Source organism: Cetorhinus maximus, chromosome 7 (assembly GCF_964194155.1).
Source record: "Cetorhinus maximus chromosome 7, sCetMax3.hap1.1, whole genome shotgun sequence".
Lineage (NCBI taxonomy): Eukaryota > Metazoa > Chordata > Chondrichthyes > Lamniformes > Cetorhinidae > Cetorhinus > Cetorhinus maximus.
The window spans coordinates 6,902,569-6,926,605 of NC_135885.1; the positions used below are offsets into that span (position 1 = coordinate 6,902,569).

Below are 24,037 nucleotides of genomic sequence, written 5' to 3' on the forward strand. Positions count from 1 at the left end.
GCCGTCCAAGTCTGAGATCGTAGCTTTTTTGTCAATTGCAACACATGAAGGTTAGAGACAAAGTGGTTCCATGGGTTGGTGCAGTGTGTGTTCACCTCTGGGTTCAGCTTCTGATCTGACACAATTAGGATAAGGATCTTTCTCCTACTGGTTTTTAGGTCCCAATTGAAAGAAGGTTTGCCCATTGTTGACCAATTCCATAATGGGTGTGGATGCACAGCACAGAAACAACTGACAACTTGCCAAGTGTTGACATGGTTAGTCCAAAGAAGCCATGAGGATACCTGGTGTTGAAACTGGGGAGAGTGACACTGGTGTATTTATGGTTATGGTATATAGTGAAGACACAATCTAGTTTTAACGTAGTTTATAGTGAAATTGAACACATGGCCCAAAACCACCACCAACAAGAGGCACACTGGCATTCAGAAGTGCTCAACAAGGTACAAAGATAGAAAAATAGCAACACCAGCACTTCTACCCTTTTCCCTCACTATCATCATTAAAATCATTTTTAGCTCCATCCTTTATTTTCAGTAAGGTACTGTAAAGAATGAAAGGTATCAGTAAAAGCTATGATTACAACCAAATTGGTAAATTAAAAGGTGAGTAGCGTGTAATATTTAAATGTGCTTTCTTCACCCACTACTCCCCAGATGTGTTGAGATACCAGAGGATAGGAAACCTCATGTCTAGACTGGTGCCTTGCTTGTACCTGTGTATTCTCATTATTTCTCCAGCAGTTTTCTGTTGTCACCTGTGTACTTCTACAGATCGTTATTCCTTTGCATAGCTACAACAGTTAAGCTGCCACTCACTAAGATCATAAATATTATGAGGGTTCTTTTAGACGATCATCATGGGGTCTGATTAATATCACATATCAAAGCTTTATCCCTGATGGGTCGGTTCTCAGCTTTTTGTTTTTGCCCAAGTACATAATGCTTGTCTGTGAACAATGGTGCTTTGAGCTTCCATTCGTATGCAGCAGAAAGACTAGGCTAGAAGGATTTATTCTACACAGTCAAGATTAGTCTGTTTAATCTTATCTCCCTCTGACTTAAATATACCCTGTCTTGCACCTTTCAATATAACTTGCTGCATGACGCAGGTTTTTCAACAATGCCTACAATGTGCCAGTTCAGATCAAAACGGCACGTGACTTATCATACAACAAGAAACAATTACTTTCACTCTTGAGCTTCCACTTAAAGTATGGTATTAATTTTTCAAAATATAAACTTTTTCTGCCACCAAAAGTGGGACGAGGACAAGAAGAGCAATGGGACTTGGTAACTTACAGACAAAGAGCAACATTGGGGAATCAGCTCTTCATAGCTTACATACATATTCTTCACGTAGACTTGAGCGCAAAAATCTAGGCTGGCACTCCCAGTGCCAGTACTGAGAGAACACTGCACTATTGTTGGATTTATTTCCCATTGAATGTCACAAGTTTGCAGTCAGTGCCAACTCTAAAATCTGACCTGCTAGAAGTGTCCTTTAAATGGTTTATACCTTCACTGATTCTAGCTGAGATTTTCTCACCAGCTATACCAGGCCTGCTCTCCCTGAGCTGGCATTTCTAGCGTAGCTCTTGCACAGGATCTCCAACTCGGGTAGGACATATTCCAGGTGATTTCATCAGATGACCTCCAACCACCCAGCTTCTGCGCTTCCATCATTGGTCGCCCAACAGGCCCACCCTTAACGCATCCCTTTCTACAGTCAATCGAAAAGCAAGCATGCCTGATTTGGGTGATTGATGACTGCTGGTTAAACAGCCCTCCTTCCTTGGTCTCTATTTACAATATTTTCATAATTAGAATACAAGAGAGTTCGAAGAAATGGGTAAAATATAAAATTTATTTAATACCTCGATCAGTGTCAACAGGGTTGCTTGTAGCAATATCCTGGAGACTAATCTTGAATTCCAGTTAACCACCCAAGTCTTGCACAGTATAATAGCAGCTATTTTGATGTCTCGATCTATGGGCTGGTGATTAACTTTCCACCCAAAATTACTGAGTTTTCTTTGATCTTATGCAATTATTTCAGTCAAGGCGCCTTAAAATGTTCTTCCTCTGCCCTTCTCATTCTCCAATCCTCTCTGGGCAGATAACTAATGGAGTTTTGGCAAGTTCTTGTTCTCAGAGTGTGAGCATCATTGAGGCAACATAACCAATTCCAGACTTCCCAACCCTTAAAATGGGAACCATACTACCAAAGCTGTCCTTCCTCTTGCTATCACTGTACAAAGAAAGCTTCTAAACATATGCATAAAGCATGTGTATATGCATGTGTGGACTAAATCTTGTCAAGCTGGGGCTCAATTAGGGGTAGACTTCATTCAGTTCATTTTGTACCAGTGCAGACAAGGGGAAGACGCTGAACTGGTCTCAGGTTGGGAGACTGTTGCGGGAACCACAAGTCTGTTTGAGTTGCTTGTACAGGCTGGAGCACACAGCTGCTTGCTCGTCTCTGTACTGCGCAGAAAGAAACATTGCAGAGAGACAGTGTGCAGCCTCGGGTCATATTCTGAAGTGGCAACACACTACTATTGATGCTTGGGGAGTTTGAAACCCTGAGTGGAGATGCCCCACCAGTCATGAATTGATCTGTGCACCCTTTGTAATGATGATGATGTATTAATTGGAATTGTTTGCAAATCTGATGCATCTGGTGCCTGAGGGAAGCAGGAAAAACAATGGAATGAAATACAAAACAAGTCCCAATATTCGTTTGGTGAAGTTTGACCATTCAGTTACCCTGGCATCATTTTTGCCGAAATCCCTGCTGTACAATTTGTAGCTACATGCCCCTTCTCTTAGCCCGCCATCCTCACCCACCCTTCCCTCACTTTCTTTTTAACTTTTTTAATTTCTATTTATTAAAGAAAAAAAATACAGCAGTTTATTTAAAGTTACTCCAACTGCTAGCAGTAAATGGCTGTAATCATTTGCAACTTGTATTCACATACTTGCTAATGATTCGAGTGTCAATGAAAATAATCCTGGTAAGCAAAATGGAATAAAATATTGTTTTACCATATCTTGTGTGACTCCTCAATTATTTTTTTTAAATATCAGTTTCTGGTTGTTGGTATCACCGGCATTTGCTTGCTTTAAGTTGCTTGCCAGGCAGCTTCAAGGGCAATTAAAAGTCAACCACATTGGCTTTTGGAGTTTTTATTTATTCACAGGATGTGGGGCGTCACTGACAAGGCCAGCATTTATTGCCGATCCCTAATTGTCCTCGAGAAGTTGGTGGTGAGCCGCGGTGTTCACTATAAGAGTAGCTTGTTAGGCCATTTCAAAGGGCAATTAAGACTCAACCACTTGCTGCAGGTCTGCAGTCACACATTGGCCAGACCAGGTAAGGATGGCAGATTTTCTTCCCTAAAGGGCATTAGTGAACCAAATGGGTTTTTATGACAATCCAACATTTTCGTGATCAAATTCTTCAACTGGCATAATGGGATTTGAACTTGGTTTGCCCTCACTCATTAGTCCAACCTCTGTTTTCCTAGTTTAATAACATAACCATTATCCCCATTTTATGTTGGATTTTAATGTATTGTATAAGTATTGTACAGTCCTCTCTGAAGATGAATAAATGTTGAACAAGAAGCAGCCATATTTGGTGATGGTGGGTGGAATTTCACGTTCCCGCCTGGGGCAAGGGTGGAAAATTCAGTGAGAGGCCAAGAATCCGATTTCCATCGGTGGGAAATCAGTTTGGAATTTTCCCTTCACCACGTTCGTGATGGGCTGATGGCAGGTCGGGTTTCCGGCTCATAAGAACATAAAAAATAGGGGCAGGAGTAGGCCATTCGGCCCCTCAAACCTGCCCTGCCATTCAATAAGATCATGGCTGATCTGCCCCAGGCTTCATTCCTCTTTTGTGCCAGCTCTGCAAAGCCCCCAGCTTCCTGATATTTTAAAAATCTATGTACCTCCTCTTTTAAACACTTTGTGATCTAGCCTCCACAACTCTGAGGTAGAGAATTCCAGACATTCACTAACCTCTGAGAGAAGAAATTCCTTGGCATCTCAGTTTAAATGAGTGTCCCCTTATTCTGTAACTATGTCGTCTTGTTCGCAATTCCCCCACGAGTGGAAACATCTTCTCAATATCTACCCTGTCAAGCCCCCTCAGAATCTATTGAAGAGTCATGCGGACTCAAAACGTTAACTGTGCTCCTCTCCACAGATGCTGCCAGACCTGCTGAGTTTTTCCAGGTATTTTTGTTTTTGTTTTGGATTTCCAGCATCCGCAGTTTTTTGCTTTTATCCCCTCAGAATCTTGTACATTTCAATAAGATCACCCCTCATTCTTCTAAACTGTAATGAATAAAGGCCTAACCTGTTTAGCCGTTCTTGATAAGTCAACCCCTTCACCCCAGGAATCAGCCTAGTGAATCTCTTTTGAACTGCCTCCAATGCCAGTATACCCTTTCTTAAATATGGGGACCAAACTGTACACAGGACTCCAGGTGCAGCCTCACCAACACCTTGTACAGTTGTAACAAAACTTCCCTATTTTTAAACTCCAACCTAGCAATGCAGGCCAAAATTCCATTTGTCTTAATTACTTGCTTTACCTGCATGCTAACTTTTTGTGTTTCATGCACAAGAACACCCAGATCTCTCTGTGCTGCGCTTTTTTGGAGTCTCCATATAAATAATAGTCTACTTTTGGATTTTTCCTACCAAAGTGTATGACCTCTCACTTTTCTGTATTAAACTCGGCATCTGTCAAGTTTTTGCCTACTCACTCAACCTGTCTATACCCCCTTGCAGATTCTTCATGTCCTCATCGTAACATGCCCTCCCACCTATTTTCGTTTTGTCAGCAAATTTGGATACATTACACTCTGCCCCCTCCTCCAAGTCATTAATATAGATAGTAAATAATTGAGGCCCTGGGACTGATCTTTGTGGCCCTCCACTAGTTACGTCCTTCCAACTTGAAAAAGACCAATTAATCCCAACTCTCTCTTCTGTGTGTTAACCAATCATCAATTTATGTTAATACATTGCCCCCAATACAGTGATCTCTTGTGCAATAACCTTTTATGTGGCACCTTATCAAATGCCTTCTGGAAATCCAAATACACTACATCTACCAGCTTCCCCATTATCAATGCTGCTTGTTATATCCTCAAAGGACTCTAGCAAATTTGTCAAACGTGGTTTCCCTTTCACAAAACCACATTGACTCTGATTGCGTTAAGCTTTTCTAAATGTCCTGCTATTTCTTCCTTAATAATGGGCTCTAGCATTTTCCCAAAGACAGATGTTAGGCTGATTGGCCTATAGTTTCCTGCTTTTTGCCCGTCTCTCTTCTTGAACAGGGGGGCCACATTAGCGGTTTTCCAATCCACTGGGACCTTCCTGGAACCCAGTGAGTTCTGGAAGATTTCAATCAATGCCTCCACTATATCTGCAGCCACTTCCTTTAAAACCCTTGGATGCAGGCCGTTGGGTCCTGGTGACTTGTCTGCCTTTAGTCCCATTACTTTCTCAAATACTTTGTCCCTCATGATAGAGACTGTTGCAAGATCTTTCCTCCCATCAGCCCCTTGCTTCCCTGATATCTTTGGAATGTTTCTAGTGTCCTCCACTGTGAAGACCGATGCAAAGTATTGGTTTAAGTTATGTGCCATTTCCCTGTTCCCTGTTATCAATTCTCCTGTCACACCCTCCGAGGGTCCCACGTTCACTTTAGCTACTCTTTTTATATACCCATAGAAGCTCTTGCTGTTTGTTTTTATATTTCTTGCCAATTTACTTTCATAACTTTTTCCCTCTTTATTAGCTTTTTAGTCATCCACTGTGGGTTCCTAAAAAAATTCCCAATCCTCTGGCCTACCACTAGTTTTTGCCGCTTTGTATGCCTTAGTTTTTGATTGGGTACTCTCCTTGACTGCCTTTGTTAACCACGGTGGCTCATCCTTCTTATTGAGTCATTTTTGACCAGAATAAATTTTTGCTGAGTGTTATGAAATATCTGCTTAAATAGCTGCCATTGCTCATCCACTGACCTTCCCCTTAGTCTAGTTTCCCAGCCGGCTTTAAACAATTCTTCCTTCATCCAATCCTATTCCAGGGAGGGGCAAGGCCTTTGTGCTTAACTGGGATGAGGCACAGGGTGTGGTCATGGTCTTGCTGTTGGTAGCCATGGGCTTGTTTGGCTCGGTTCTGGGCTGCAGATAGGATGGTTAGGGGAGGCACCTTCAGCCAGTAAATGGGGAAAAAGTAATAATGGGGAGGTATTCAAAATTCTCTTGGGGTGGGACAGTGAATACAACCACAAAATGGTGAGGTCTATATGGGGCATGGGGACATCTACAGTGATGGGTTCAGGGAGCAGGGCTGGAATGCCCACTACAATTACAATGGGATCCAGGATCACTGGGGAAGGCTAGAGAGTAACTGGAAGGATCTCTACCTGCATATCGTGGGGTTCCAGGAAGATTGCTGAGACCTGAACACTGATAGGAGCAGGGTCAAAACAAAAATGGTTGCCCAGTTTGAAATTGAAACTGGAAAAGAATCTGCTCTGGAGGGGTCTGAGTCAGTCTGAGAGGAGCCCACAGCTGGACTAAGGGGCCTTTTCAGTGGGCACCCTCAAACTGCTTAGAGTCACAACACTGAAATAGATCCAGAGCAGAGAGAAAAGAGGAAGACTTAGTTGAGAAGGTGCAATTGGAGCCATTGCCCTTTTTTTGCGCTTCAAGAGACTGCAGGAGTCTTTGGCTTCACAATACAGCCGTTCCATTTGAGCTTTAACAGAGAGGTATGTGGGAATGGAAAGTGCAGGCAACTGTTAAGGAAGCACAGCTGCTGCATATCTGCTAGATCGTCAATGAAAGCCTCAAATGTGCTTTCTCCAATTGGCATGGATAACAGACCAAAGGGCATTTGGTCATTGCTGAAGTGCAAGTTAAGCTTAATCAGCATACCAGATTATAGATTGTAGGAGTGCCTTTGGTAGAGTGGCACTTTTCATGAATGTATCCAAACCTCATCCAACCTCAATGGGATTGAGATGTCAAGTATGAGGCTTGGTATCGTGTTCACCTAGACCTGTGAGTGTGTGCCTCAGTTGCAGGGCTGTATCAGAGAAATACTAGTAGTGCAGATGCAGGGCACAACATTGACTTTCTGTTTGCGAGTGGGAGATCTACTATATTTGCCCCGTGTTCATGACTGTGTTGCATATGACACTCCACACGGAGGAGGAGGATTGAATAATGGAGCCTGCACTCAATGCTGCCACCTTGGCAATAATCTGATTGAGGAGGAGGCGAAGGGCCCAGCACTGCTAAGCCCAGCTTCGAGAAGAGGTCCATGGTACAAGGGAGCCCCAGCAAAACCCAGAGGATAAGGAGGTTAGACTCATCCCATGGAGGCGACTTGCACAACTAAGGGTTTATTAGAGAAGACTTTCTTATAGATGAGCAATAGACAATGCCACTCATGTCTGCGCTTGTCAAGAGATGTAGTGGATCATATCTGCCACATTCTTACAGAAGGATGTAACATTCCATGGACTGGGAGGCCCCTGAAGGTCACTGCCACGCTCAATTTTTTTTGCCTACAAATTATAACAGGGATCTATGGGGACCTATGGAGCATCTCTCAGCCCTCAGCACATAATGTATCAAGGAGGTGACAGGTGCCCCCTACAGTAAGGCTCATTATTATGTGAAGTTCACACTCAATGAAGCTAGCCAGGCTGCTAGACTTCTGGGGCTTGTAGATACCTCAGGCTTCCCGAGATTATACGGTACAATTGATTGCACGCATGTGGCTTTGAGAGCTCCACGGCAGCAGCCCCTGATGTTCATTAACAGGAAAGGGTTCCACTCCCTGACCCTTCGGCTGGTGTATGATCATCAGAAGCACATCATGTATGTTTGTGCCAGCTACCCTGGGAGTCCCCATGACTCATACATCCGGAGCCACACCTAGCCACCTCATTTATTCAAAGGGCCTCAGCGATTACAGGGCTGGCTCTGGGGTACCTGCTCAAATGATGGCTCGTGACACCCGTCCGTCGTCCTCAGAGTGCCTCGGAGCAGGTATAATGTAGCGCATAGGTCAAAATGATCCATCATCGAACAGACCATTGGCATTCTCGAGATGTGTTTCTGATGTTTGGACTGCTCAGGTAGGGCTCTGCATTACTCTCCACAGAGTTTTCTATTTTTTTATTCATTCACGGAATGTGGGCATAGCTGGCTGGGCCAACGTTTATTGCCCATCCCTAGTTGCCCTTGAGAAGATGGTAGTGAGCTACCGCCTTGAACTGCTGCAGTCCATGTGGTGTAGGTACACCCACAGTGCTGTTAGGAAGGAAGTTCCAGGATTTTAACCCAGTGACAGTGAAGGAACAGCGATATATTTCCAAGTCAGGATGATGTGTGACTTCGAGGGGAACTTCGAGGTGGTGGTGTTCCCACCTGTCTGCTGCCCTTGTCCTTCTAGGTGGCAGCGGTCATGGGTTTGGAAGGTGCTGTCTAAGGAGCCTTGGTGAATCTCTGCAGTGCATCTTGTAGATGGTACACACTGCTGCTACTGTGCGTCGGTGGTGGAGGGATCGAATGTTTGTAGATGTGGTGCCAATCAAGCAGGCTGCTGTCCTGGATGGTGTCTAGCTTTTTCAGTCTTGTGGGAGCTGCACTCATCCAGGCAATTGGGGAGTATTCTATCACACTCCTGACTTGTGCCTTGTAGATAGTGGACAGGCTTTGGGGAGTCAGGAGGTGAGTTACTTGTTGCACGATTCCTAGCCCCTGACCTGCTCTTGTAGCCACAGTATTTATATGGCTAGTTCAGTTTCTGGTCAATGGTAACCCCCAGGATGTTGATAATGGAGGATTCAGTGATGGTAATGCCATTGAACATCAAGGGATGATGGTTGGATTCTCTCATGTTGGAGATGGTCATTGCCTGACAGTTGTGTGGCACGAATGTTACTTGCCACTTGTCAGCCCAAGCCTAGATATCGTTGTTGCATTGGGACATGGACTGCTTCAGTGTCTGAGGAGTTGTGATTGGTGCTGAACATTGTGCAAACATCAGTGAACATCCCCACTTCTGACTTTATGATGGAAGGAAGGTCATTGATGAAGCAGCTGAAGATGGTTGGGCCGAGGACACTAACCTGAGGAGCTGAGATACTGACCTAACAACCACAACCATCTTCCTTTGTGCTATGTATGAACTCTAACCAGCGGAGAGTTTTCCCCCTGATTCCCATTGACTCATTGTGCTAGGGCTCCTTAATGCCACTCTCGGCCAAATGCTGCCTTGATGTCAAAAGCAGTCACACTCACCTCACGTCGGGGGCTCAGCTCTTTTGTCAATGTTTGAATCAATGCTGAGGTCAGGAGCTGAGTGACCCTGGCGGAACCCAAACTGGGCATCAGTGAGCAGGTTATTGCTAAGCAAGTGCCACTTCATAGCACTGTTGATGAACACTTCCATTACTTTACTGATGATGGAGAGTCGACTGATGGGATGGTAATTGGCCGGGGTGGATTTGTTCTGCTTTACGTGTATGCAGGACATGCCTGGGCAATTTTCCACATAGCCAGGTAGATGCCAATGTTGTACCTCTCCTGGAACAGCTTGGCTAGGGATGCGGCAAGTACTGAAGCACAAGTCTTCAGTATTATTGACACAATATTGTCAGGGCCCATAGCCTTTGCGGTATCCAGTGTTTGGAACAGTCTGCACCCCACTCTCCCGGACCCCGGCGTTTGGAACAAACTGCACCCCACTCCCCCGGGCCCCGGTGTTTGGAACAGTCTGCGCCTCACTCCCCCGGGCCCCGGTGTTTGGAACAGTCTGCGCCTCACTCCCCCGGGCCCCGGTGTTTGGAACAAACTGCACCCCACTCCCCTGAGCCCTGATGTTTGGAACAAACTGCACCTCATTCCCCCGGGCCCCGGTGTTTGGAACAGTCTGCGCCTCACTCCCCCGGGCCCCGGTGTTTGGAACAAACTGCACCCCACTCCCCTGAGCCCTGATGTTTGGAACAGTCTGCGCCTCACTCCCCCGGGCCCCGGTGTTTGGAACAGCCTGCACCCCACTCCCCCGGGCCCCGGTGTTTGGAACAGTCTGCACCCCACTCCCCTGGGCCCCGGTGTTTGGAACAGCCTGCACCCCACTCCCCTGAGCCCCGGTGTTTGGAACAGTCTGCACCTCACTGCCCCGGGCGCCGGTGTTTGGAACAGTCTGCACCCCCGGGCCCCATTGTTTGGAACAGTCTGCACCCCACTCCCCTGGGCCCCATTGTTTGGAACAGTCTGCACCCCACTCCCCCGGGCCCTGGTTGGAGTTGCCAGTGTGATGCTCCGGCAGCACTACACCCCTGCTCATCGTCTAACTCGGACTCAGCATCTGTCTGATCTCCACCAGTCCTCCGAGTGCCAGAGACCTGGGCTGCGACTGCCTCCGACTGCTGCGGAGATGTGTCAGTGAGGTGTTCCCCAGGATGTGACCCCGAGCCAAATCTAGATCCATGACCCACTGTGGTGTGTGTGTGTCTGTGCTGGTGGAGGGTGCAGGTGAACGCAGTGATGGGTATTCTTCAAATGAATCCTCGTCATCCTTCCCTGAGGTGGGCTGGGCTTATGTTGACTCTGCTGGTCTGTCTGCACCTGCTGATGTCTGTAAGAGAGAGAAGATAAATTTAGTTCATGAACAGGCTGAACAGAACATTGCCTGTCACTCACTGAGAATGTCAGGATGTGATCAGCTCATGGAGGGCTCATCCATACTGGCTTGCTGGGAGAGGCCGATCTAGCCTCTCCCACAGGATTGATCTCTGTCCTCTCCTGCCAACTTGGCAGCATCCTCCTCAAATTTGGAGAGCTCCTGTATGTCGGCCATCCTTCCTGCATTCTGGGATCTCTCCCTCTGGTGGGCAAGCTTGAGCTGCACGGAGACCAATGGATGGGAGGTTGGGAAGCATGCATGCCTGCTGTGTGTGCCGAGGGCTGAGGATGGAGTTTGCGCAGCATGGTAGATGAGATGCTGGCGATGTTAAAGTGTTCATATCTCCCTCAGTGCTGAGGTCTCCCCTGCTAATATTGTGTGAGATACCTGAGCAGTGTAACCCTTTGAGTGCATGATCCCATTATGAGAGTGAGAGACTGGAGTGAGCTGAAGGTTGACTCACCCTCGTGGAGTGGATGAGATCATTCATCCTCTTCCTGCACTCGATAGCATTTCTTGGGTAGGTGCCTGACGACCGGACCTCCCTGGCAACCGCCTCCCAGGCCGGCAAGGTGAGGCTGGTGGGCTTCCTAGAGCTATCCCTGGGGTAGAGAACATCCTGATGCTGACGGACTCCACGGTTGAGAGCCTCAAGGAATCCATGCTGGACCTTGGGGCAGCTTTTTCCTTCGGTGCAGCCATATCAAGGCATTCCCTCCGCACGACCGGGCTGGAGAGGGGTCAATGTGTGTGTTCGGGTGGCGCTTAAATATATAGCAACTGGACCTTCGACCCCCATCTGTTAACAGCGGGGTAGACAATGTGATTCGGACAGTACTCGCCCATGCATAATTAATATGCCCGATTTCACACTGGGAAGCACGAGTTCCTGCCATGCCGACCAGCGGGAAACGAGGCCATGGAACCCAGCCGCCACCAGACTTAGTCTCCTCAACGGAAAATTCCGCCTGCTGTTACCGTTAAGCCTATTTGCAACACATTTATTATGTGAGTGACCAGTTTCTATGAACAAACTGCAATTCTTTATGACCCTGGACCTAGTTGTTGCACTGACTTGGCATTGGTAGAGTTCTGGCAATCAAACGAATTGTATTTTTATGCAGAATACTACGTTGTCAGAGAATATCGGAAACCTCTACAGGTACTAGCTCTACAACTAGAGCAATTTACTTGTAACCCTGTTTCACTATATCTCTTATATTTGCTGCTTGTTTATTCAATCCTCCTTTAAGTGATTGTATAGTATTCCCTCCTCCTCCCATAGGCACTTGGAGGGATGCATTGTGTGTACCAAGAACTCTGTGGATGAAAAAGAAGCATCTTCAAACTCCCCACTTTGATTCTACACTGATATCTTGTGCCTGTGCCCTCTTCTTGCTGCTTTGCCAAATAAGCATGCAAGCAACCTTTTGAAATCTTTCATCATTTTGACAACCTCTTGAGCTCTCTTCCAGTAAAAAAAAAATAACTTCAATTTCTTTACTTCAAACAAAAAGCACCCAGGACAGGCAGCGTCTTGTGGTAACGTTTTAGGTTGACGGCCTCTCAATTTCTTTAGCCTGTCTAAGCAACTACAATATTTCGCTCTGGAACCATTTTAGTGAATCTTTATCCATCCTTTCCATAGCTTTATGTTACTACCAGAGTGGAATTATCCAGTCTGCAACCAATCTCTTTAAATTTAGCATTGTCTTTTTATTTTCAGTGCCCACGCATATAAAGGCCACTATCCTATCTTCATTCTTGATGGCCTTTTCCACTTGCACTCTCACTTTTAATGATTCATGTAACCTCATCATGAACCCTTTCATTCTTTGTTACCTCTGTCCATTAGCAGACGGACACATTCTAATGCTGTATCACAAAAATTACCTGTTTCCAATCGGATGGTTTCTAAAAGCAAAGGTTTTTTTTGCTTTTAGAAAAGCAAAAGCAAAGCAAAGCAAAAGCAAAAAACAAAATATTGTAACAAACTTGCATCGATTTAGTGCTCCTCACGTGTAGGAAGAAGGTATTTCAGCATTTTCCAATATGGAGGAAAGAGGAATACGATGGACATAGAGAACGGGAAAAGAGAGGACCCTCGGACCGACCAACAGAAGCTTGGTGAAAGAAGGGTTTTGAGACGGTCTGAAGCTAGGAGTGCGTTGACCAAGCAGAGAGACCTGTACAGAGAATTCCAGCATGGTGGCTGCCAGTGACAGGGCTGGGGTTTCCAGCGCTGGTGTATTGGGGGAGATTTTATCAGATGACCTCCCATTTCCAACTTGCACGCTCCCGTTATTGGCCATCCAACACATCCATCCTTGCACCGCCCCATCTTGCATCACTGATTGAAAATCAATCAAACTACCATCTGATTGATCCATGACTGGAAAAGGTACTTCTGACAACTTCCAACATGTTTATAACAACTAAACGAAACAAAAGAAAAAGGGAAACAGAAAACACTTCCTTAAATATGCCTACAATTATTCTTCCTGAATGTTTGCGACAGTTCTCTGCAGATGAACCTTTAATTCCTGGAAACTCCAGGGCATTCCTGACAGTCAATGTACAGTGATATAGAATCACGGAATTTTATAGTGAATTTTTACAGTCCATTTGATCAATTGTGTCTGCACAGGCTCTCCAAATAAGCAATTCACTTAGTGCCATTCTCCTGCCTTCTCCCTATAATCCTGCACATTGTTCCTTTCAAATAACAGCCTATTTCCCTCTTGAATGCTTTGATTGAATCTGCCTCCACCACACTCTCAGGCAGCGCTTTCCAGATCCGGACCATCACTGAGTGAAGAAGTTTTTTTCTCATATTGCCTTTGCTTCTTTTGCAAATTATTTTAAACCCATGCCATCTTGTTCTTGATCCTTTCATGAATTGGAACAGTTTCTCCCCGTCTACACTGTCCCAACCCCTCATGATTTTGAATACAGTTCTGTTGAAGAGTCATACAGACTCGAAACGTTAACTGTGCTCCTCTCCGCAGATGCTGCCAGACCTGCTGAGTTTTTCCAGGTATTTTTGTTTTGGATTTCCAGCATCCATAGTTTTTTGCTTTTATCTTAAGTCCCTGTCTCCGCCTGCTGTGGATCAGAAAGTGCGATGTGCTCACCAGATTGTGATCCCGGGGCTGCTGTAAATCTAGGTTCCACCGGGGTGTGTGTCTCTGCACTGGTGGAGAATGTGTGTGAGCGCTGTGACGGGTCTTTAATTGGGGTTTCAGCAGATTCCCCTTCCGAGGTGTCTTCGGGGCTTGATTGGAGGCCCTGGGTCATGGATTCTCTCGGCTGTTTCCCAGATGTACCTGCGAAAGCAAGGAGAGATAATTAGTGCACTGCAGTGGCCTGTGAAACAGACACATCACTCACGGCATGGTTGTCTGATGGATGTTGCACTGCTGGATCCTCACTTGGTAGAGCAGCGCAGACCTCACCGTCAGCACAGGACCAGTCCAGATTCTCGCTGGTCAGCTGGATGGCTCTGCTTTCAAAGTCCATGAGGACCTTGATTTCGGACATTCCACCACCGGCCTGCGACCTCTCTCTCTTGTGTGTCAGCTTGTCCTGCATGGATAGAAATGGAGAAAGAGTGAAAAATGGATGCCTGCCTGGCCAGATGACAAGAATGCCTGGCCTGTGTAGGAGGTGAGTGGTCCCATGCACAGGATGAGGACAATGACTATGAGCGTGAGAGAGTGACTGGTGATGTCCCTTGAACTGGCAGTGAGCGAGGGCCCTGTGGATGTGTGATGGGTTTGTGAGTGTGTGAGTTGGGAGTGATGGAAGGAGTGGCGGAACAGAGGAGATCATTCATTCTCTTGCAGCTCTGGGTGGCTGTCCTCTTCTGAAGAGTGCTGGCGCTGACCACCGCTGCCACCGCTTCCCAAGCCGGATTGGTCACTTTGCTGCCCGCCCTGCGGCCAGAGCGGGGGTACAGGACATCCTGGCGGGCATCCAAAAGTTGCTTGAGAGACCCGCCATTAAACCGGGGGGCGGGGCTGCAATCGTCTTCCGTTTCAGGGCCATGCCTTCTGTGCAGCAGTGGTGAACGTAGCGAGTGGTTGGACTTTAAACATTGTGCCCGACGTGATGCTGTGGCGGGGTAATGGCGGGCAGGCGAATGAGAGCCCACACGCCATGGAAACAGCGCGCTTCCTGGAAGTGCATAAATAATGAGGCGGGTTTGGGACGATACGGTGTGAAAACCCACCATTGCGGTCGGCGGGTTAGGGTTTTACCTGCCCGCTACTGCACTTAGTGCAAATCTCCCCCACCAGCAGAACTAGCTTCTATCTATCTACCCTATCTCTTCCACTTGACATAAATTGTTGACCAACTCACCCCTAAACCTTCTGAATTCCTGGGAATACAAACAATCTAGTTTGTGTCATTTCTTCTTGCAATTTAACCCTTGAAGTCCAGATATCATTCTGGTGTATCTATGCTCCTCATCTCTCTCCAAAGCCAATATACCCTCCCTACAATGTGGTGCCCAGAACTAAACACACTACACTGGCTTGGTCTACCCAGGGATTTCTATAGCTGAAGTATAACTTCTACCTTAAGTCTTGCTGGAAAAAAAGAGACACAACTAAGCTTTGCGTCTTGCACTCATCAGGACTTTCGCAAGAATACCAATATAAGGGGAAAAAGCAACAACTTATACTGTATGTGAAGAGAGTGCTGATTGGTTGGCAAGTGGTGTTACCATGGAGAATGCACCAGTGATGATGACTGACAGTTAACTGCCAAGCACTGTTTGTAATTTAAATCCAACAGCTTGATCCTGATTGGAACAGAAATAGGTCATTGCGCCCCTTAATCCTGTTCCTCTGGTCCATGAGATCATGGCTGATCTGTGACCTAATTCCTTTTACCTTCTTCTATTCCCCTAGATGTAAAGACCAGCACTCAATTAGCCTTTTGTTGATTATTTTCAAAATAATCTCATTCAAGATTCCTTTTAGCAACCAACATACAGAACCTATACAATGGACCAAAGAATCAAACAATTAGCTACTTGTGGGACACCAGCATCAAAAAGCACACCGACTGCAAATTATATTGCAGTCTGACCACCGATATCAAACTTTTTATTAATATATCGTTATTTGTGGCATGATGTAAAATTTCTTGATTTCACGGTATCGCAGTATCTTCACAGTGCAGAAGGAGGCCATTTGGCCCATTGAATCTGCACTGGCTCTCTGAAAGAGCATTCCACCTAATCCCACTCCCCTGCCTTATCCCTGTAACATTGCATATTCTCTCTTTTCAGCTAGCAATCCAATTTCCTTTGAATACCTCAATCGAACCTGCCTCCACCACCCTTTCAGGAGTTTGTTCCAAACTCCAACCACCCTTTGGGTGAAGGAAGTTTTCCTCACATCGCATTTACTCCTTTTGCCAATTATTTTGAATCTGTGCCCTCTAGTTCTTGATGCTCTCTTGAACAGTTTCTCACTATTTACCCTGTCCATACCCCTCAGGATTTTGAATACCTGTGTCAAGTCTCCTCTCAGCTTTCTTTTGCTCCAAGAAAACAGTCCCAACATCTTCAATCTATCATCATAGCTACAGTTCTTTATCCCTAGAATCATGCTTGTGAATCTCCTCTGTACTCTCTCCAATGCTTTCATATCCTTCCTCAAGTATGGTGCCCAGAACTGAATGCAGCACTCCAGATGAGGCTTAGCTAGTGTCTTATACAAGTTCAACATGACCTCCTTACTCTTGTATTCAATGCCCCTATTACTAAAGTCTAAGATACTATACGCTTTATTAACTGCTCTCTTAACATGCCCTGCCACCTTCAGTGACCTATGTATGTATACACTGAGGCCTCTCTGTTCCTGCATCTCCTTTAGACGCTCTCCCTTTATTTTATACTGTCTCACCATATCTTTCCTGCCAAAATGAATCAGCTCATACTTCTCTGCATTGAACTTCATCTGCCACTTGTCTGCCCAATTCGCCAACATGTCTATGTCCTTTTGAAGTTCAAGTCTATCCCCATCACAGTATCATATCATCTGCAAATTTTGAAATCATGCCCTGCACGCCACAGGCTAGGTCATTAATATATGTCAGGAAGAGCAAGGGCCCCAACGCTGACCCCCTGAGGAACTCCACTACAAACCTTCCTCCAATCTGTAAAACAACCATTTATCACTTTACTTGGAACTTCAAGATGGAACTTCCTCCCCCACATCTACCTGATTACCAAGACTGCTTTCTTTTACCTTTGCACCATTGTCTACACACAGTCCAACCTTTCTTCAACAGCTGCTGAGACCCTAATCCTTGCCTTCAATGCAACTTCCCGAACAGTCTCTTTGCTGTACTCCCCAACTCACTGTTTCCCAACCTGCGCTGCATCGAAAAAGGCACAACCTACTCACAAAGCACTTTACAGCCAAGAAAATTCTTTTGAAGTGTTGTCAACGTTTGAAGTGCTGCAGCCAATCTGCAAACGGCAGGCCCCCCCACAGTGAGCCCGCTTGATTGGCACCCCATCCACCACCTTCAACATCCACTCCCTCAACCACCGACGCACCGTGGCAGCAGTGTGTGTACCATCTACAAGATGTACTGCAGCGACTCACCAAGGCTCTGCAACAGCACCTTCCAGTCCCGTGACGTCTGCCATCTAGAAGAGCAAGGGCAGCAGACGACCACCTGTAAGCTCCCCTCCAAGCCACACACCATCCTGACTTGGAGCTATATCACTGCTCCTTCACTGTCGCTGAAATCCTGGAACTCCCTCCCTAACGCCCACCAAGTAGAATACTGGTGGCAAGGGAACTTGGAGATGATGGGGTTCTCAAAAAGTTGCAGCCTTTGTCCTCCTGTGTGGTAGAACTCACAGGGAAAGGAGGTAAGCTTGACAAATTGGTGTAGTGAATCAAATAAATCATAAGAACATAGCAATCCCTAGATGCAAAAAGACTACGGTTCATTTAGCTCGCTTATACAATCCTGATGTCACAACAATAATAGAGTTGGATAATTGTGGCAAAGAGTCACCTTCGCAGGCAATTCGACACTTACCACATGGCATGTCTCAAAGTACTTTTGCACCATTTTCTGGAATATTATTTACTGAAATAAATATAATTTGCGTTTGAACAAGTCAATAATTCCCTGCTTCTACTGTCTGCCCTGGAGTCTGTTCTATAGATTGACCACTCGATTGTTAGGGACCGGAGGGGGATTAATTTAAACAGCCCTGATTTCTCCTCTCACTATCCGTCCACAAACAAAAGATGTTTTTGGTTTCTGATTTCCCCCCTTTTATAAATGGTGGTGTGTTTTCCCCAACCCTTCAGTTTGGAGTGATCCAATCCTCTATTAATAATCCCACAGCAAAGTCAAGATAAGGTAAAATAAGAGGGTTGGTTTATTTTACAAATAAACAAAACACGGGAAGGGGTTTCGCAACATCTGTCCCCTTTTTGCACTTACATAATAAAATAGGGATAAGGGAAAGAAAAGGGTTCAGGACAAAGGCCACGATAACAGTAAGAGTTATGGTTTCAGGTGAGTCCAGAGTCTAGAATCAAAAGTTCAGTGGCACTTTCCTTCAAGGTTAACGGGCTGAAACTGTTGCAGGATGATCTATTTTTTCCAGAAGTGAGGGCTTTCACAATGGGAGAAGGCACGTAGAGATGAATTAGTTGTGAAGGCACAGATGCAGAAGTTCCAATGTTCCAGTAGTTCACAGTGTAGTTGAGGGCCAGTCACTTCACCTGGACAGAGCACTTTCTGTTACTATCTGTTAGAGGATAAAATGGTAAATTGCCTGGGTTCAGTTCCATATGACAATGTTACAGGTTCTAGCAGATTGGGAGTGCCATATCTCCCATTTCCTCTCCTGGGTCTTGGTCAAAGGATGTATTTTCCCAGGTCTGGAATCTTGGGATGGTTAATAAAGGAATCCTCTTGCAATTCTGCATGATGGTGGGTGAGTATGGGGTCCAGTCGGGTTGGGGTCCTGCTGCTGGTCAGTTGCATGATAGGTTCAGTGTCCTTTGGGACATTACTGCCCTCTGGGTCAGATGGTCAGCTCTTGCTGTACCTATGGGTGGCTTATCAATTGGGTGAAGCACCACCCTCACTCTTTCTAGGTCAATTTGGGAACTTTTCTGCTACACATTTAAATTCACCATAAGGTGGTCAGCGAAATCAATCACTGGCTTCCTGGCCGAGGCCTCTGGCTTTGAAAGGGGCTGCTGTCCTAACATGACCCATGTCCTCTGGAACACCAGTCTCCTCAAGTGAGGTGCAGTTCCAGCTACCCTCCCTGGTGGCTTTTTGACTGGGGGAGGCATCTCCCTCCCGATCTGCTTATTTGTTTTGGAACTCCCTTTGTCCCTATTTAATGCCAGAAAGAAGGTTTCTGCCGGCCATACTTCAGGCAAGTCCTTAACCTTTTCCTTTCCGGGATTAATAGCCCGTTTCCTTATCAGTCTCTTCGGCTACATGGGCCATCTCCCTCACTATTTCCTCCCCTGCTTTAGGACTTCTCTGGTCCCTATTTTATTTGGGGATTTTTGGTGAATCTATTTCAGATTCTAAGGGCCCCCTCTCTGGGCCCTGTTTAATTCTACTGGCCTGGTTTTGGCCACATTCGAGAAACTCTCACTCGAGGTCTGTTGGTGCTATCCCACCCTTTTGGGCCTCTGGACCTTCTCCAGCTTTCTACCCTCCTGCAGATTTCTGCTGCTCGGCCTGAGCCTCTTTTCTTTCGTTGGCTGGTACCTGGCTGCCAGCCAGATGGTTCCCTAGGAGGAAATCGATTCCAGCTACTGGTAGCTGAGGGACAATTCCTACTGTAACAGGGCCTGAAACAAGGTCACACTGAGGGATGCAAATACAGATCCTCCTCCCACTCCACTGATCAGGGCTTTGGCCTTCAGGGAGGGGGTTTAAGTTTCCCTCCACCATTAAGAACTGAGTGGCCCCCGTGTCCTGGAGTAAGTATCACGGACTTGCTCACGTTTTGGGACAGGTAAGGGGACACCGTTCCTGAATGGACAAAATTCCGCAAACTCTCTGGGATCTTGTCCGGCTCAGACGCACATAATGCCACGGCCTCCAAAGGGTAAGTTTCTGTAGTGAGCGGCTCTGCCTGCTCTCCTGCATTACCCACTGGGGCGTTCTTCAGGGAACTACTCATGTGAAGCCCTACTAGGCCTGCGAGACTTGCCTCGCAATCTCCAGCATTCGGGTCTGGAATGGGCTATAATGTTGCAATGAGAACTCATCGGCCTCCGGGAATTCTCCTTTCGGGCTGTAGTGGTGGGGGGGGGCCTCTCGCATCCTCTTTTGCATTTTCTTTTTGGGGTGGGGGCCCTTTCCTATCTAGATCACCCTGCCTATCTTTCCAACGCTCAGCGTTGTAGTTTGGAAGGGTCTGTCTGAGTTTCCAGGCCTATGGGTGCAGTCATAGCCGCCTGTTGTGATTGCTGCACCCCTGGCTGTGAGGATTCTCTGCTCCACGAGGTATATTTGTAGATTGGAGGGCAGGCAATTTTTGAATTCCTCCAACACTACTAGTGCACGCAGCCCCTCATAGGTGTGTGGGATATTTAAGGATCTTATTCATTGGTTGAACGCGATTTGTTTCAGCCATTCAAAATTGGTGTAGGTTTGGGTTGGCTTATTATCAACTGTTATAGAGTTGATTTTCCAGACAACTTTTCTTGGTGGAAACATTGAACTTTATTTACAAGGCAGCAGCAGCAGCTACCTGTTTGCTCTATGTAGTAATTATAGTTTGGATAAACATAGGACTGTAGCTTTAAGAATAACCCTGTGTTGTAAGATCACATGCTCTGTGTAAACCAACGAGTTAGCAGCATGTAGGATCTCTAGGGGAGAGGTCTTCTTTAGTTATGGAGTTAGATATACACAGGTAGCTGCTGCTGCTGTCTTGAACTTTATTTACAATGTTTCCACCAAGAAAGTTGCCTGGAAAATCAACTCTATAACAAACTGGCAATGAGGATAAATCAGATCTGTTACTGTCCCTTGCCCAGTAATTATGAGTATCTAAGATAATTGAAAAGAAAGCAAGATATACTCATCCTAGATGCCACAGTTTGGCAGAATCGATTCCTTTGAGCCAGACACACATGACTGGTCTCAGTATATAGAACATCTTGTGTTCTACTTTCAAGCCAATGAAATCATGGGGAAGGAAAAGAGGACAGCGATTCTTCTGAGTATTTGTGGGAGCAAGGCCTACAGTTTAATTCAAAGCTTGACAGCCCCCCAGTGCCCCAATTCGAAGACTTTCAGTGAATTAGGAGACCTCGTTAAGGGACATTTCAAACGCGAGCCCTCAGTCACAATGCAGAGGTTCAGGTTTAATTCACGTAATAGAGCCCCAGGAGAGACCATTGCTACCTGCGTGGCAAAATCAAAGCATCTAATGGAATATTGTGATTTCGGTGAAACCCTGAATGACATGCCCAGGGATCGTTTGGTATGTGGCGTGCAAGAGGATGCTACTCAGCGAAGGTTGCTGGCTGAAGTGGATCTTGATTTTAAGAAAGCGTTAGAAATAGCGTTTGCGGTGGAAAGCGCTGTAAGGGATTCACAAGCAATTCAAGGTGTGCAACACGGCGCTCTTCTCCTAGTTGGGCAGGAACGGTCAGCCGAAAGTGGTGCAAAAAGCCGGGACTTCGCCGTGAAGCGGGAAACAGCCCCCGCTACCCGAAAATTTAGAAGAAACGGCTTAGCAGCAAAATTGGAAACTAATTTTTATCGATTTGGAAGCAAACCATACTCCTAACGATTGGCAAGTTAAAAAGGTAGAGTGTTTATTTTTGTCACAGAAGTGGACACACATTGAAACATTGCAAAGCGAGATTAAAACACGCTTCCCAGCAAATGAAGTCATTTATTTGGGCCTCTAGGTAGATGCCCAAGGGTTACACCCTGTTGAAGAGAAGGTTAAAGCAATAAGAGAGGCACCTGCTGCACCTAAGAACATCTCTGAGCTTAAATCATTTTTAGGGGTGGTAAATTATAAGGCCGACTTCTACCAAATTTATCACTGGTTCTAGCCCCTCTACATTCACTGCTAAAGAAAATCCAGTGTTGGGTTTGGAAATCACTCCAAGAAGAAAACCTTCATGAAAGTAAAACAGCTCTTGCATTCTTCAAATTTGTTAGTGCATTATGACCAGACAAAGGAATTGGCGCCAATCTGCGATGCGCCCCCTATGGAGTGGGAGCGGTACTGTCTCACAAGATGGATGACGGTACGGAGAGGACGATATCCAGGACACTTACCACAGCTGAAAAGGAATATTCTCTGATTGTAGCGGAAGGTCTCTTGATGATTTTTGGTGTAAAGAAATTCCACCAATACCTGCAAAGGCGACTTTTCACAAAAGTATCAGACCACAAACCACTTTTGGGTCTGTTTAGCGAGGAAAAGGCTATAACTCCCATAGTTTCTACATGAATACAAAGATGGGCCTTAGTTTTGGTGGCATATGGATATACCTTTGTTCATCGGCCAGGAATTCATATAGCAAATGCCGATGCCCTAAGTCGCCTTCCTTTGCAAGAGAACAATGACCGTGTCCCGATTCCCCAGGAACTCATATTAGGGATGAATTTCCTGGATTCCTCACCAGTCTGTGCCAGGCAGATAAGAAACTGGACGAATCGTGATCCTGTCCTGTCTCGAGTGAGAAACCAAGTGTTACACGGTTGGTCCCAGGAGCCAGTCTCTGATGAATTGAAGCCATTTTTCAACTGAAGACACGAGATGAGCAGTCAAGAAGTTTTTCTCTTATCAGGTGCACTTATGGGGTGCATGAGTAATAGTTTCTTCACAAGAAAGGGAACCACTCTCTTAGTAGAGCTACACAGTGCCCATCTGGGAATCCCACGAACGAAGATGATAGTGCGAAGTTATCTTTGGTGGCCAGGAATGGACAGCAATATTGGAAAGGTGGTAAAACACTCTGTGCAATGTCAACAGCTACAAAAGTTGCCAGTGGCAGCCCCATTACACCCATAGGTGTGGCCTGGTAGACCCTGGGTGAGATTGCACATAGATTACATCAGTCCTTTCCTTGGAACCATGTTTCTACTGATTATAGATGCTCATTCCAAGTGGTTAGACGTTTATGTGGTAAAGTCACCAACGTCGGGCGCTACTATAGAAAAACTACGCCAAAGCTTCACCATCCATGGATTGCCAGAGGCAATCGTCTCAGATAATGGTACTGCTTTTACGAGCGCTGAATTTCAATGGTTTGTCAGCCTGAATGGTATCAACCATGTGAAGACTGCACTGCACCAACCATCTAATGGACTGGCAGAAAGAGCAGTACAAACTTTTATGGCGGGAATGAAAAAGTTAACAGGTTAACATTGGAAACTAAACTTGCTTGTTTCCTATTTCACTACAGAACAAACTCCTCACTACAGAACAAACCCCACACTATGACAGGTGCAACACCTGCAGAATTATGATGAGGCACTGTCTTCGAACAAGGCTAAGCCTGATACTTCCCAATTTGGAGGGGAAGGTGGAGAAAAGTCAAGGGAACCAAAAAACGACTCATGATTTGGATAGTCATGAGCGACAATTTACTGTCGGAGAAGCAGCATACGCAAGGAATTTCTGTGGAGGACCTGGAAAAGTAAGTTCTGTGACCGGATCATTGTTGTGCCATGTGGAAATGGAGGGCTGGATCACCCATAAGCACATGGATCATTTAAGAAGAAGGGAGACACCCCAAAAACATGATGTTCCACCTGTGACCATTACTGAACCTGTGGCTTCTGTTGAAGTTGCTCAACCAAGGATAGACATCCCCGATGTCTCTGTCAGAATGGAAGACACTGAACTGCCTGTGCCTAATGAGGTACCTGATGTTAACGCAGAGAATCTGGTTCCTGCAAAAGTATTGGAAGTCATGGAGCTGCGATGTTCCACACGGATCATGAAACCACCTGAAAGACTGAACTTGTAATTTCATGACCTGTGTAAATATTATAATGTCATGAGATAAATATCCTTGTAAATACAAAATGTACAGAAAAGTTAAAGGGGGAGGAATATAATAATTATAATTTGGATAAATGTAGGACTGTAGCTTTAAGAATAATCCTGTGTTGTAAGATCACACGATCTGTGTAAACCAATGTGTTAGCAGCGCGTGGAACCTCTAAGAGAGAGAGTTCTTCTTTAGTTATGGAGTTTGATGCACACGTGTAGCTGCTGCTGCTGTCTTGTAAATAAAGTTCAATGTTTC

The 24,037-nt window shown here is 45.8% G+C and overlaps 1 protein-coding gene across 1 annotated transcript in view; it reads left to right on the top strand.

The window, feature by feature from the left end:
- Nucleotides 1-24,037, top strand: part of LOC144682555 (serpin H1-like) — a 525,388-nt gene that overhangs the window by 316,391 nt on the left and 184,960 nt on the right. The gene's annotated exons all lie outside the window — the stretch shown is intronic.